The sequence below is a fragment of the Oenanthe melanoleuca genome, chromosome 2 (genome assembly GCF_029582105.1).
Source record: "Oenanthe melanoleuca isolate GR-GAL-2019-014 chromosome 2, OMel1.0, whole genome shotgun sequence".
Classification (NCBI taxonomy): domain Eukaryota; kingdom Metazoa; phylum Chordata; class Aves; order Passeriformes; family Muscicapidae; genus Oenanthe; species Oenanthe melanoleuca.
The window spans coordinates 101,811,596-101,823,449 of record NC_079335.1 but is presented as its reverse complement, the minus strand read 5'-3'; positions in this window follow the sequence as shown (position 1 = coordinate 101,823,449).

Sequence of the window (11,854 nt, the reverse complement as noted above, 5' to 3'; positions counted from 1 at the left end):
TTTCCAAAAAAAATTAAATAGTGTGTTAACTCTAAACAATTCATAATTTTTGAACTCAGTCTCATAGCAGCCCTAAAGAAGGAAATCCTGCCAAGCTCTCGAGAGCTTGCAGTTGGGCTCCTCTGCATTTATTTTTTGGCACTCCTGGAAAGGACAGTGGTGGAACAGATGTGTAAAAGCTCCTTTTTTGGCAGCGAAGAGATATACTTATTTGGAGATGAAAGCACAAGAATGTTAGGAACAGGTTTTCTTTGGTTTAAATCTAGGACAAGTATGCCTGAAGACTTCATAGGCAAACCTGCTTAAGTATTTCCCCTCCACAGTCTGTTTAATACTACAAATGGGTTACCCTGGAGCAGCCTCATCTTAAATTTTTTGTAGTGTGCTTTGTTTAAATATGAGATTAATTCCTTATTTTGGAAATTACTTCTGGAATTATCATGCCCCGTGCTTTCACTTCACCACTCACAGCAAAGCTTAAGCTAGGGGAGGTATTAAATGTTATTGAGAAGCTGAAACATCTGATTTGAAGCCTTCTAGTGCTCGCCTGCAAGAGTGGATGACCTTTTCAGCATTCCTGTTTACAATATTTGTTTACTTTACTCTAATCTTCATTAATCCTGACTTGTGTGATCTGTTGCAGAAAGAAAATCTCTGCAGGAAGTTGGTTTGGAAACTGACAACAGAGTCTGTGGCCGACTTGCTGGCAGAGCTGCTGACAGGAGAATTTATTTGTTAGAAAGTAAAGGGAATGGTTCCCATGTACTGTAATACCTCATGAAGATGTACCTTGTTGACATATGTATATTAGGTTGCCTCCCAGGTGGTATTTGTCCATAATGTATTTTATTATTCAGTGATTCCTGAAGTTGATCTTCTAATGACTAGGTAATTACTGGAAAGTGTTGTCTTGTGTACCTAATCAAGAAACTGGTAATATAATGAAGTAAAACTTCTCTGTGGTGGAAGTATATTTAATAATTAAAATTATTTTATGTTATTGCAATTTTTCATTCATTTATGTTTACTTTTTTTTTTAACGCCAAGTATTATCTTTTTTTTTTTTTTTAATGGATTTGTTCACTTTCTAAAATAAAAACATTAAAACATGAGTAATGCATTATGATATGTCATTGCTTTGTCATCGGTGAAATCTGCATTTACCACTCCTGTATATGTGGGGCAATAAGGACTCCAGTTTGCATAGATTTTGTGCAAAATGTGTTATAGTACTCTTTGCCTATAGGGAGGCCATGTTAGTGGTAGTGGCACATCACTTCTTTGTGGCACTGGCTTCAGTTCCCTTCTAAAGATCCCTTCTGTAATTGCTGAATGAAAATACAAGCCAGGGCCAAGATTATCTCCTATATTGCTTCAGAATAGCCAGGGTCTGTTTCAGAGGATGCAGGTAAGAAGAAACTATTAGAAGAAAGATAAATTCAAACCCTGTCATTTAACAATGTTGGAATGTTCCTAACCAAGGATCTGTAGTGTCTCTTATGAGGAGAGACTGCAGGAGCTGGGCCTGTTTAGTCTAGAGAGGAGAAGACTGAGAGGGAATATCACTGATGCAGATAAATCTCTTTCAGGAAGGTGCCAAGAGAATGGTGCCAGACTCTTTGTGGTGTCCAGCAACAGGACAAGGAGCAATGACTGTAAACTAAAACATCAGAAGTTTCACGTCAACAGGAGCAAGAGCTTTCCACTGAGGGTGGCAGAGCACTGAACAGGCTGCCCAGGGAGTTCATGGAGTCTCCCTCTCTGGAGACATTCCAAAACCACCTGTGTCACCTGCTCTAGGTGACCCTGCCTTGGTGGGGAGTTGGACCAGATGATCTTCAGATGTCCAATCCAACCCTAGCAATTCTGTGATTAAATTCAGTGAAAAAAACACATCTGGGATAGGAGGTCAAAAGTTCCATTAAACCTATGAAATTCATGAGTGGTGCACAACTCATGACTTTACTTGACCATATGCAATATGAAATTGCTCTGCATATCTAAGAAATTCAACCTATTCTCAGTGCCTATGCTTCTTCCTGCAGTTCAGTACTTCGAAAAAAGGGAATAAAAAAATGCAAAGCAGAACAAGCCATATGCACTGGTGACAGAAAATCCTGGGGGTGGGGGGTATTTTGTTACGCCAGACATGAATAGTTATATTTGCAAGATGTCAGGTAAAGATTTTGCAAGCCTCTCCTAAATAAGCATCTTTCTTCCTGTGGTGTATGGCTTGTGGTGTATGCTCTGCATAGTGAGTTAACTGAGATGCCATGTTTTCATACATGGGTAGTTTGCCAAGGAAGTTACTCCCTTTGGTGCATCCCTAAACAGTTCCAGTGGCTGCCATGAGAAGCTGTACCTCCTGTAAATCTAAAATGCATGTTATAGTATAGAAAGGAGTTAAAACACTCCATCTGGAATAATTTTGTTCACTCCTCTCAAACCTACCTGTAAAACCTGCAAAGTTGACACAAAAACTATTGAGCAATCCTGCCTTCCCCAGGGATGTTTCTGCTCTCCTTGGGTAGCCCCAGCTACATCTCCAAAACTTTCCACTGATCTTTCCTTAAAAAAGCTGTTTGCTTTTGATTCTAATGCAAGTGAACCAATTGTTCATGTGATGAAGACTCCTGGTAATGGACTGAATTTCTTGGCATGACTATGACAGCAGTGTGACTTCATGTTCTCTGTAATGTGTTGGGTTTTTTTTGTTGGGATTAAAAATTTAAGATTTAAGAAGTTTTGTTTCAAGAAGCGGATTTGAATAAAGGATTTAAAAGGAAAAATAACACAAGCAAGCGTTAACAAAATACCAGTACCTGCTTGTCATATATCTGTGACAGGAATGTTTTGATTGATGGCTTATTGCCATCTTAACTTCAAAATATACGTTGCAAGGAAGACTTCCTGCATTTTTTATGCAAAGAAAGTCAGTTAAGCTGTATCAGATTACTTAAAACTCTGAAATATATACAGATTTGAAGCAAACCCTATTTGACGTTTATTATGAGTATTTTTCATTTTGTGACAGAAACTTGGCACTATGTAACTGGGTTTCCATTAAATGCCAAAAGGAGAAAAAACACCAAAAGCAGAAGAAAATGAGCTTAACTCAGAATATGCTTATAATTTGGGGAGTTATTTGTTTTGTGGGAGTTCAGGATCCCACACAGGAATGTGATGAGGAGTTGGCATTTGTTACATGGCATGAGACTCTCATGCCACACTTAATATATAATCTAAGCATGCCTGTGGTGATCTAGAGACATTTCTCACATGTACATGTCAGAGTCCAGGTTCTTTTGGATGTTTCACAGCTGGAGCATTTTATGTTCAATATCAAATTTACTTAGTATACTAGGCATTACCTGTGAAGAGTGATACAGCAGTATCCTGAAATCACAAGACAGGCACACTAGCAAGGGCAAGATACAATGGAATCACAATACAAACTCAATTTCCATTAGTAGTGAATTACCAAAATATGAGTACTGGTCTAATACCGATACTCAACTGTGACGGACAAAAGACTTTATAACAATTTAAAATTAGAAAGTGTATGTTTATTCAGCGCTGGGCAGCAGCATGAGGTAATCCTCTAACACGCACTGCAAAATCACAGGTGATCACAGAGTCTGTTATTAGCAAAGGATTCAAACAAATACATTTTCATAATAACAGCCCCTCCCATCCCCTGCTTCCTATGGTAATTAGCTAGAATAGCTATTAAGCATGCGTGATTGACTTCTTAAATTAAGTCTGGGGTCGTTTTCATGGGGAGGGGTCTTAAAAGGAGGAAGTAAGGCAAGTCTTCCTCACCCTAAACTCTTGAGCTTTTCTATTAATGAAAATACAAATGATTTCTGGGGATAGTCCAGTTTTCCAAAGAATGGGTTTCTGGTTGCATTGTCTAGGTTCCTTTGGATCTGCTCACTAGTTTTGTCTTTTCTCATTGTATGCGCAGCTGAGCAAACATGAAATGACAGACAATCAATTATTTAAGTTTCAGATAACTACTCCCTTTTAACTTCGAACTTTTAATTACTTTTAGCAAGGTAACTACAATCATAATTTTCTAAGATTAGTGTTTCATTCTCCACTTCTCCTTTGAAATGAGTAAATTCTTTTACTCAATATGGGGATTTCTCTTCATTTATCCAAGATGCATGGCAGTGATCTTTTAAGACTAAGCCATGGGCCTTTGATAGTGATGCTAAGTCTGCCACTTGTTGTAATATCTTCTAATTCCAAACAAGTACAGCAATAGACAAAATTCAACTTATACTGACTAAAATAAGCAGCACTGTGATTGGGTGAATTAAGGCATTAAGAAAACTGGTTGCTGTTGGTGACCATCCAAATAGCACATTTCACCAATGATGAGACAGATGCTCTTCAAATTAATTAAAAACTCATTTTAAGGTCTCCATGTTATGGTGTATAGTGATCAACGTCTATTTCTCTGCATTTCATTTTGGATCTGTTTTAATTTTTTTTTTGATTTTTGATATTTCAGTAGTTGAGCGACTAGGGTTAAATTCATTTCTGTAGGTGCAGGCAGTATTTCTTGCACAGTAACCAGGTTTGCCTTTATGTACTGATGTGATATTACAGGTGCCTGATAGGAAAAGTTGCATCCTCTGATTTTAGCAAAATTGCAAACACATAAAATGAATTGAGTCTCATCTACGATTTGATTGTGTATTATTATTATGGTGAGACATGCTGTTCGGAGACAGACACAACCTTGTCCTATATACACAAGTGAAGTTGTTTGGTTGGTTAGATGCATTTTAAAGTGGCAAATGCTTTGGTTTGTGTCTAGGAAAGTATCTTTATTATTTTCTAAATTTCCTTCACATATATTGTTCCTTTTTCTCTGAAATAATTGGAGTTTGGATTGTTACAGCCCTTTTCGACACAGGTGGGATTGATTTGGCTTTGATTTTCTGAAACTCGATGCAATATTGAGTAAAGTTAAAAATCAAGATTAAACTTTTTTTGCTGTGCACCCTTCAATTTTAAGTCTAAATTCAGGACACGTGGTCAACATTTGTCACAGCATCCAGGACCAACTTGGATAAGTTTCATGGGTGGATGGTAAGCCTCATGGAACCTATCTTGTACGAATGCATATTCATATCTCCAAACATTCCTCCCTTCTCACATACTTGCATTTGTGACCCTTAACATTTTGCTCAAAGCCCGACGAGAGTAGGGATCATAAGCTTTCTCTTGGCATTGGTAAATCCCAGTTACATTGTACTGGTGTGGTGTTGCTTTGACTTATTATAGTCATGACAATGACCACAAGGGTCACAACCGTTCGCATTATGTCCATGATAGCTCTAAGTCCATTACTCACTGTTTTTGGTGAATTTCAGCTTCAGGTCTCCGTCACCTGGTGCAATTTTCCAAATTTCTTTAGGAGACTTCTTCACTCTGGAGTGATGGATCCAAGCCTTCTGTTCTTTGATCTTGACTGCTGTGAAGGTGGTGAGGAGTACCTAGAATGGTCCTTCCCACTGTGGTTTCAAAGTCTTTTTTGCAAAAGACTTAACATATACATAATCCCTAGGTTGTGCACCATGTACATCATGTACACTGGCCCATCTAATTCTCTGCTTTAGGCCCCAGCCACATATTTTCCAATTTCCCTAAGCTGTTTATTCAGGGCCACCATGTATTTGTGTAGAGTTTCTTCCTCTACTTGAATGGGTGTTATTTCTTCTTGGACCACATATGGTCTCCCATACAATATTTCAAAAGGGCTTAATTTTCCTTTTGTTCTTGGTTTTGTTCTAATTCGTACTAATGCCAGTGGAAGAGCCTGGGGCCAAGGCAAATTTGCCTCTTGCTCCAGCCTAACAATTTGTTGTTTGATCAAATGGTTCATTTTCTCTACTTGGCCACTGGATTGAGTATGCATATGGAGTATGCAATTCCCAATCTATCCCTAGGTGTACAATTTGCTGTACAATTTTCGAGGTAAAATGTGGCCCTCTATCAGAAGATATAGCGGCTGGGACTCCAAAATGTGGTATTATTTATTGTAACAATGCCTTGGTCACCTCTTGTGCCTTAGCTGTCCGGGTAGGGAAGGCTTTGGGCCATCCTGAAAACGTATCTGTTAACACTAATAGGTAACGATACCCCCCTTTTCCTGGGCAATTCCGTAAAATCAATTTGCCACTGCTACCCAGGTCCACAACCTTTTCTAATTTGTCCAACTTTAGGCTTTGGAAAGTTTTTAGGATTAGTTCGGAGGCAAAGACCACACTGATGAGTTACTTGTGTAACTGTGCCTTGTAATTTTCTAGCCAGAATTCTATCCTTTAAATAATTGTACAGGGTGTCCATTCCCCAATGTGTTTTCTCATGTACTTTTAGCACTAGTGACCACAACAAGTAAGAAGGTACTACAACTTTTCCTTCTTTGGTTACAGCCCACTCTTCCTGGTTTTAAGTTGCTTCTTCTTCCTTAATAAGTTTTTTATCCTTTTTGTTATATACTGGCTTACCTTCAATAGAGATCTTTCCATCTGGAATCAATGCTGCCTTGACTATTTCATTGGGTACCTCACCTTTGGCTGCGTCTTTTGCCTCTCTGTCTGCCAGTATATTTCTTTCTCCAATTCTGAGCTCACTTTTTGGTGTGCCTTGATGTACATAATAGCTTTTCAGGTAACTGAACTGCATCTAATAGTTTTAGTATTTCTTGTGTGTGTTTAATTTTTTTTTCTTGTGAGTTCAGCAGTTTTCTTTTTTCAAATAGCTCCGTGTGTATGAACCACTTCAAAAAAGACTTGAGTCTGTATAAATGTTGATTTTTTTTTTCCTTTTGCCAGCTCTAAGGCCCGGGTTAAGGCGATTATTTCAGCTTTTTGTGCAGAGGAATTTGTTGGCAATGGTCCAAACTCTATTATCTTTCTGTTTGTGGTAACTGCATCCCCAGCATGTCTTTTTCCTCTGATGATATAGCTGCTCCCATCAGTGAACCAGCTCTCAGCGTTCTGAAGAGGGGTGTCTTTCAGATCCGGGTGACTGGAGTAGTTGGCTTCAATGATCTTCAGGCAGTTGTGGATTACTGGTTCTCCCATGCTCCCACTGAGGAAAGAAGTTGGGTTCACAATGTTAGTTACCACAATTTTAACATCATCTTGTTCTACCAGTATGGCCTGGTACTTTAGAAGTCTTTATGGGGAAAGCCAATGTCCCCCTTTCGCCTCTAGGACTGCAGACACTCTGTGGGATACTAGCACAGTCATCTTCTGGCCTAGGGGGAATTTGCGTGCCTCTTGGATGTTGAGTGCTACTGCTGCAACAGCTCTGAGGCACCCTGGCCACCCCTTGGCTGGCGTGTCCAGTTGTTTGGAGAGGTAGGCGACTGCCCTCTGGTACAGCCCCAGGTCTTGTCCTAGTACTCCCAGAGCAATCTCTTGTTTTTCATGAGAAAACGAAAAAATGGTTTACTCACATCTGGAAGTCCCAGGACTGGAGCTGACATAAGAGCCTTCTTCAGTTGGTTGAAGGCTCGTGTTGCTTCTGTTGTCCACTGAAGATTCCTCCTCCCTTCTGTGATTAAGGCATACACTGTTTAACAAACAATCCATAGTTATAAATGCACAGTCAGCACTACCCCGTCATGCCTAGAAAGGTTTTCAGTTCTTTTCCTGTCTGGGGTTTTGGGGTTTGTCATATTGCTTCTTTGCGGTCTTGCCTTAAAGTCCTTTGTCCAGCACTTACTTCATAGTCCAGGTAAATAACTGTTTGTTTCACCATCTGGGCTTTCTTTTGGGATACCTGGTACCCCTGCAGGCCCAAAAAGTTTAGGAGGCTTACAGTCCAATCCACACATGCCTCTTGGGTCCGGGTGGCTATTAAGAGGTCATCCATGTACTGAAGCAGCTGTCCTTCTGGTGTGGGTTCTCAAGACTCCAAATTCTTTGCCAGCTGTTCTCCAAATATGGTAGGGGAGTTCTTGAACCCCTGGGGTAGTACACACCATGTGAGCCATGTGAGTTTTACGTCCAGTTCTGGGATTCTCCTTTTCAAATGCAAAAATTTTCTGGCTGGCTTCATGAAGAAGGAGGCAAAAGAAAGCATCCTTCAAATCTAAAACAGTAAACCAGGTTAGTTCAGGTGTTAAAAAAAGTTAACAAGGTGTAGGGGTTAGCAACACTGGGTATAAATCTTCAGTTATCTTATTAACAGCTCTTAAATCTTGTACCAACCTGTATAATTCATCAGGCTTTTTTTAGGGGCAAAATAGGAGTATTAAAATCAGATTGACACTCTTTTAATAGTCCTATTTGCAAAAAGTTTTCAATGATTGGGCTAATTTCTTCTCTGTCTTCCCTTTTCAAGGGATATTGTTTGACCCTTACCAATTGCTCTCCTTCCTTAAGCCGGATTTGTACTGGTAGAGCACTCTTTGCTTTCCCTGGTATATTAGAGGCCCATCTCCAGGGAATGCCTGATCTTTTATTTCTTTAATAATTTTTTTTTTCTTTTTCAACTTCAATTTTTTTGGTTATTAGCATTAAGCTTAACAATTTCACATATTGTTGATCTTTTACCTCCAAACTAATTTTCCCACCTTTAAATATTATCTTTGCTTCCAGCTGCTTTAGCAGACCCCTGCCTAAAAGTGCAGATGGACCTTTAGTCATATAAAAAATTGATGAATTCCCCACTGTTTTCTCAATTTATACTTTTATGGTTTACAAAAATATGCTTTTTCAAGTCGGCCAGTAGCCCTTTTACATTTTCCTGTATTATTGCTACTAGTTTCCTTGTCCTTGGTTTACACCCCTCTTCTCGATTGCTGAAAACTCTCCATGCCTCATCTAGCAAAGTCTCCCAAGGTCCGTCTTGCTGGGCCTTGCATCTTCTGGAGCTTTCACTTGATGCCACTTGTAGATTGCCCTAAAAACAAGTTTACCAATTGTTGTATTCTCTTATCAGATTCAGGATCCAGAGTGGTGTTTTGATGCATTGCTCCTTGCAACTGGTGTAGAAATTCAGAAGGAGTCTGAAAGGAATTCTGTTTAACAGCATAAACATAAAATAGCATAACATAAAATAGGATGGATGCTGTTGGGTTGGCTCGGGAATTGGGAAGGGACTCCCATATTAATTACTGTTCTCTCAAGTGAGGATGAAGGGGGATGAAGCAGGGGTAAAACCCGAAGTCGATGGTAATTTCAAATCTGCTTCCCCTACCACCCTCCTTCTTCCTTGTCTTCTAGGGGGTGGTCTAAGCAATTCCTCTGTCTCCTCTTCCTGAGTCTCCATACAATATACCTTGTCAGGATGTGTACACCTTTGATTTATCAAGCATGTGCTGCAACACCTCCTGGTTTTTTCCTTATTAGCTTTATTACCTTTCCTGAGAGCCAACACTAAAGGGTCAGAGGGTGGTCTAATTCCACAAGCTCTTTGCCACTCAGGGTGATTCCTAACGGTGAAAAACATGGCAGCATAAGTAACTTCATGCCACTTCTGCTCACGCCTAAGGAAAAGCATTAGCTCTACCAAAGTGTTATAGTCCAAAGTCCCTGATGGGGGCCACTTCGCCCCCTCCTCAAGTTTATAAAGTGGCCACCACTGTGTGCACAACTTAATAAGCTCTCTTTTGGTTTTTGTATCCTTATGATCCACCAGCTCTTTCCAATATGCCAAAACACATCCTAAAGGACTACCTTTAGGAACCTCTTTGCTTTCACTTGCCCCCATACTGAAAATTCTTTTTCTCTCAATGCCTTTTAACCTTATCCCAGCTTTGGAGCTTCACCTAGCAGTAACTTGGTACAAAGATCTTCCACTTATACACTTTCTGACCCACAGCTCTCGACAAACTACACAATGAAACACAACTCAGGGGTTACAGTCACAGACCTCTCTTGGACAGGGAAGCTCCTTTGTCCTGGGTTCTCCCTCCCTGAACTTTCTATTCCTTGGCATATAATTTTATCAGCAAAGGAAATGGGAAGGGATAAAAGCAACCAACAAAATAAAGAGTTAACAGGGAAAACCAATAAACCGAATTACTTAAAATGAATGTAAGGGACACACATATTACAACCAAACACTTTTAAACAGTTCACTTACAAAACAAATCTATTCTCTCCCCCTTTAGTTACTAATCATAGGTGTCAAACCTCTCTCGTTATACCTAGGGTTAAAATTCACAATGCTCTGCCAAAAATCTATCAAACTTTGGCCAAAACACAATTTCTCTGCGGTGGGGGAAGGAAGCAGCTCTGGGCTCATGTCTGCCTCACCCCTCTGCACTTAGAAACTAACCACGCTTAGTCAAAACACCACCTTTCACACTAGCAATTTTAAAGCTTGACAAACAACTAACTATATTTTTTCACAAATCCACAATTCTTCTGCTTACACACAGTTAAAATACACACACACAGCCTAGCTCACACAATTCAAATGCCAGCACTCCAAATTCCTCTGCCCTCCTGAGTGTGAATATCCCTTCTATTAGTCAGGTGTAAACCTCAAAATTTTTCACAACTTACAAATGCAAAACTTTTGCCAACACACTCCCAAAGGCACACAAAGCAAAACACATACGGCGCGCCACTGACCCACAATTCACGCACACAAAGCTCACAAAAACAAGCTGCATGCTCAAACACACGTATACATTTGGCGCACACAAACTGATCAAGCCCACAAAAGGAGTCACCACACACCGACGCCCGCAAGCTTGGTGATCCAAGTTGAAAATTACCACCACACCGCCTTTGAACCACAAATGAAACTGGTGCCACCACTGTTTCTGTACCACAACAATACTGGCAACGCTGTTATTGCCACTGCCCGAGCTCCGCCGACCCACTGCCGAGCGAGCTCTACTCTTGGCAGCCACGACTGGCCTGCTGCTACTCCCCCACTACAGGGCAAGAGTTCCTGGTGCTGTTACCAGCCCCACTTGGAACACAAATCACTACCAAGTTCCATGGAAACTTACAAACAAATTCACTTTAGGCTTTTTCACCGTGCACTCGACGTCTCGCAGCGTCTTACCAGTTTGCCTCTCTTACAGGTACCTGTCTATAATTTTTAAACATACCTTTTTGTCCGTATCTCCGGCAGTTCTAGTTCTGCTCCCCAGGGTGCCAGTGAGGAAAAGGAGCCCTCTTCCTAGGAAGATCCCAGGTGGGCACCCTAGAGGGGTCCCAAACCCCACTGGCCCCTTGGCCAGAGAGAACAGGGTTCCACCAGAGTTGCCAACTGAATTACCAAAATATGAGTAATTAGTCTAATACCGACACTCAACTGTGACGGACAAAAGACTTTCTAACAATTTAAAGTTAGAAAGTGTATGTTTATTCAGCGCTGGGCAGCAGCGTGAGGTAATCCTCTAACACGCACTGCAAAATCACAGGTGATCACAGTCTATTTGTTAACAAAGGATTCAAACAAATACATATTCATAATAACAGCCCCTCCCATCCCCCGCTTCCTATGGTAACTAGCTTGAATAGCTATTAAGCATGCGTGATTGACTTCTTAAATTAAGTCTGGGGTAGTTTTCGTGGGGAGGGGTCTTAAAAGGTGGAAGTAAGGCAAGTCTTCCTCACCCTAACCTCTTGAGCTTTTCTATTAATGAAAATACAAATGATTTCTGGGGATAGTCCAGTTTTCCAAAGAATGGGTTTCTGGTTGCATTGTCTATGTTCCTTTGGATCTGCTCACTAGTTTTGTCTTTTCCCATTGTAAGCGCAGCTGAGCAAACATGAAATGACAGACAATCAATTATTTAAGTTTCAGTTAACTACTCCCTTTTAACTTCGAACTTTTAATTATTTTCAGCAAGGTAACTACA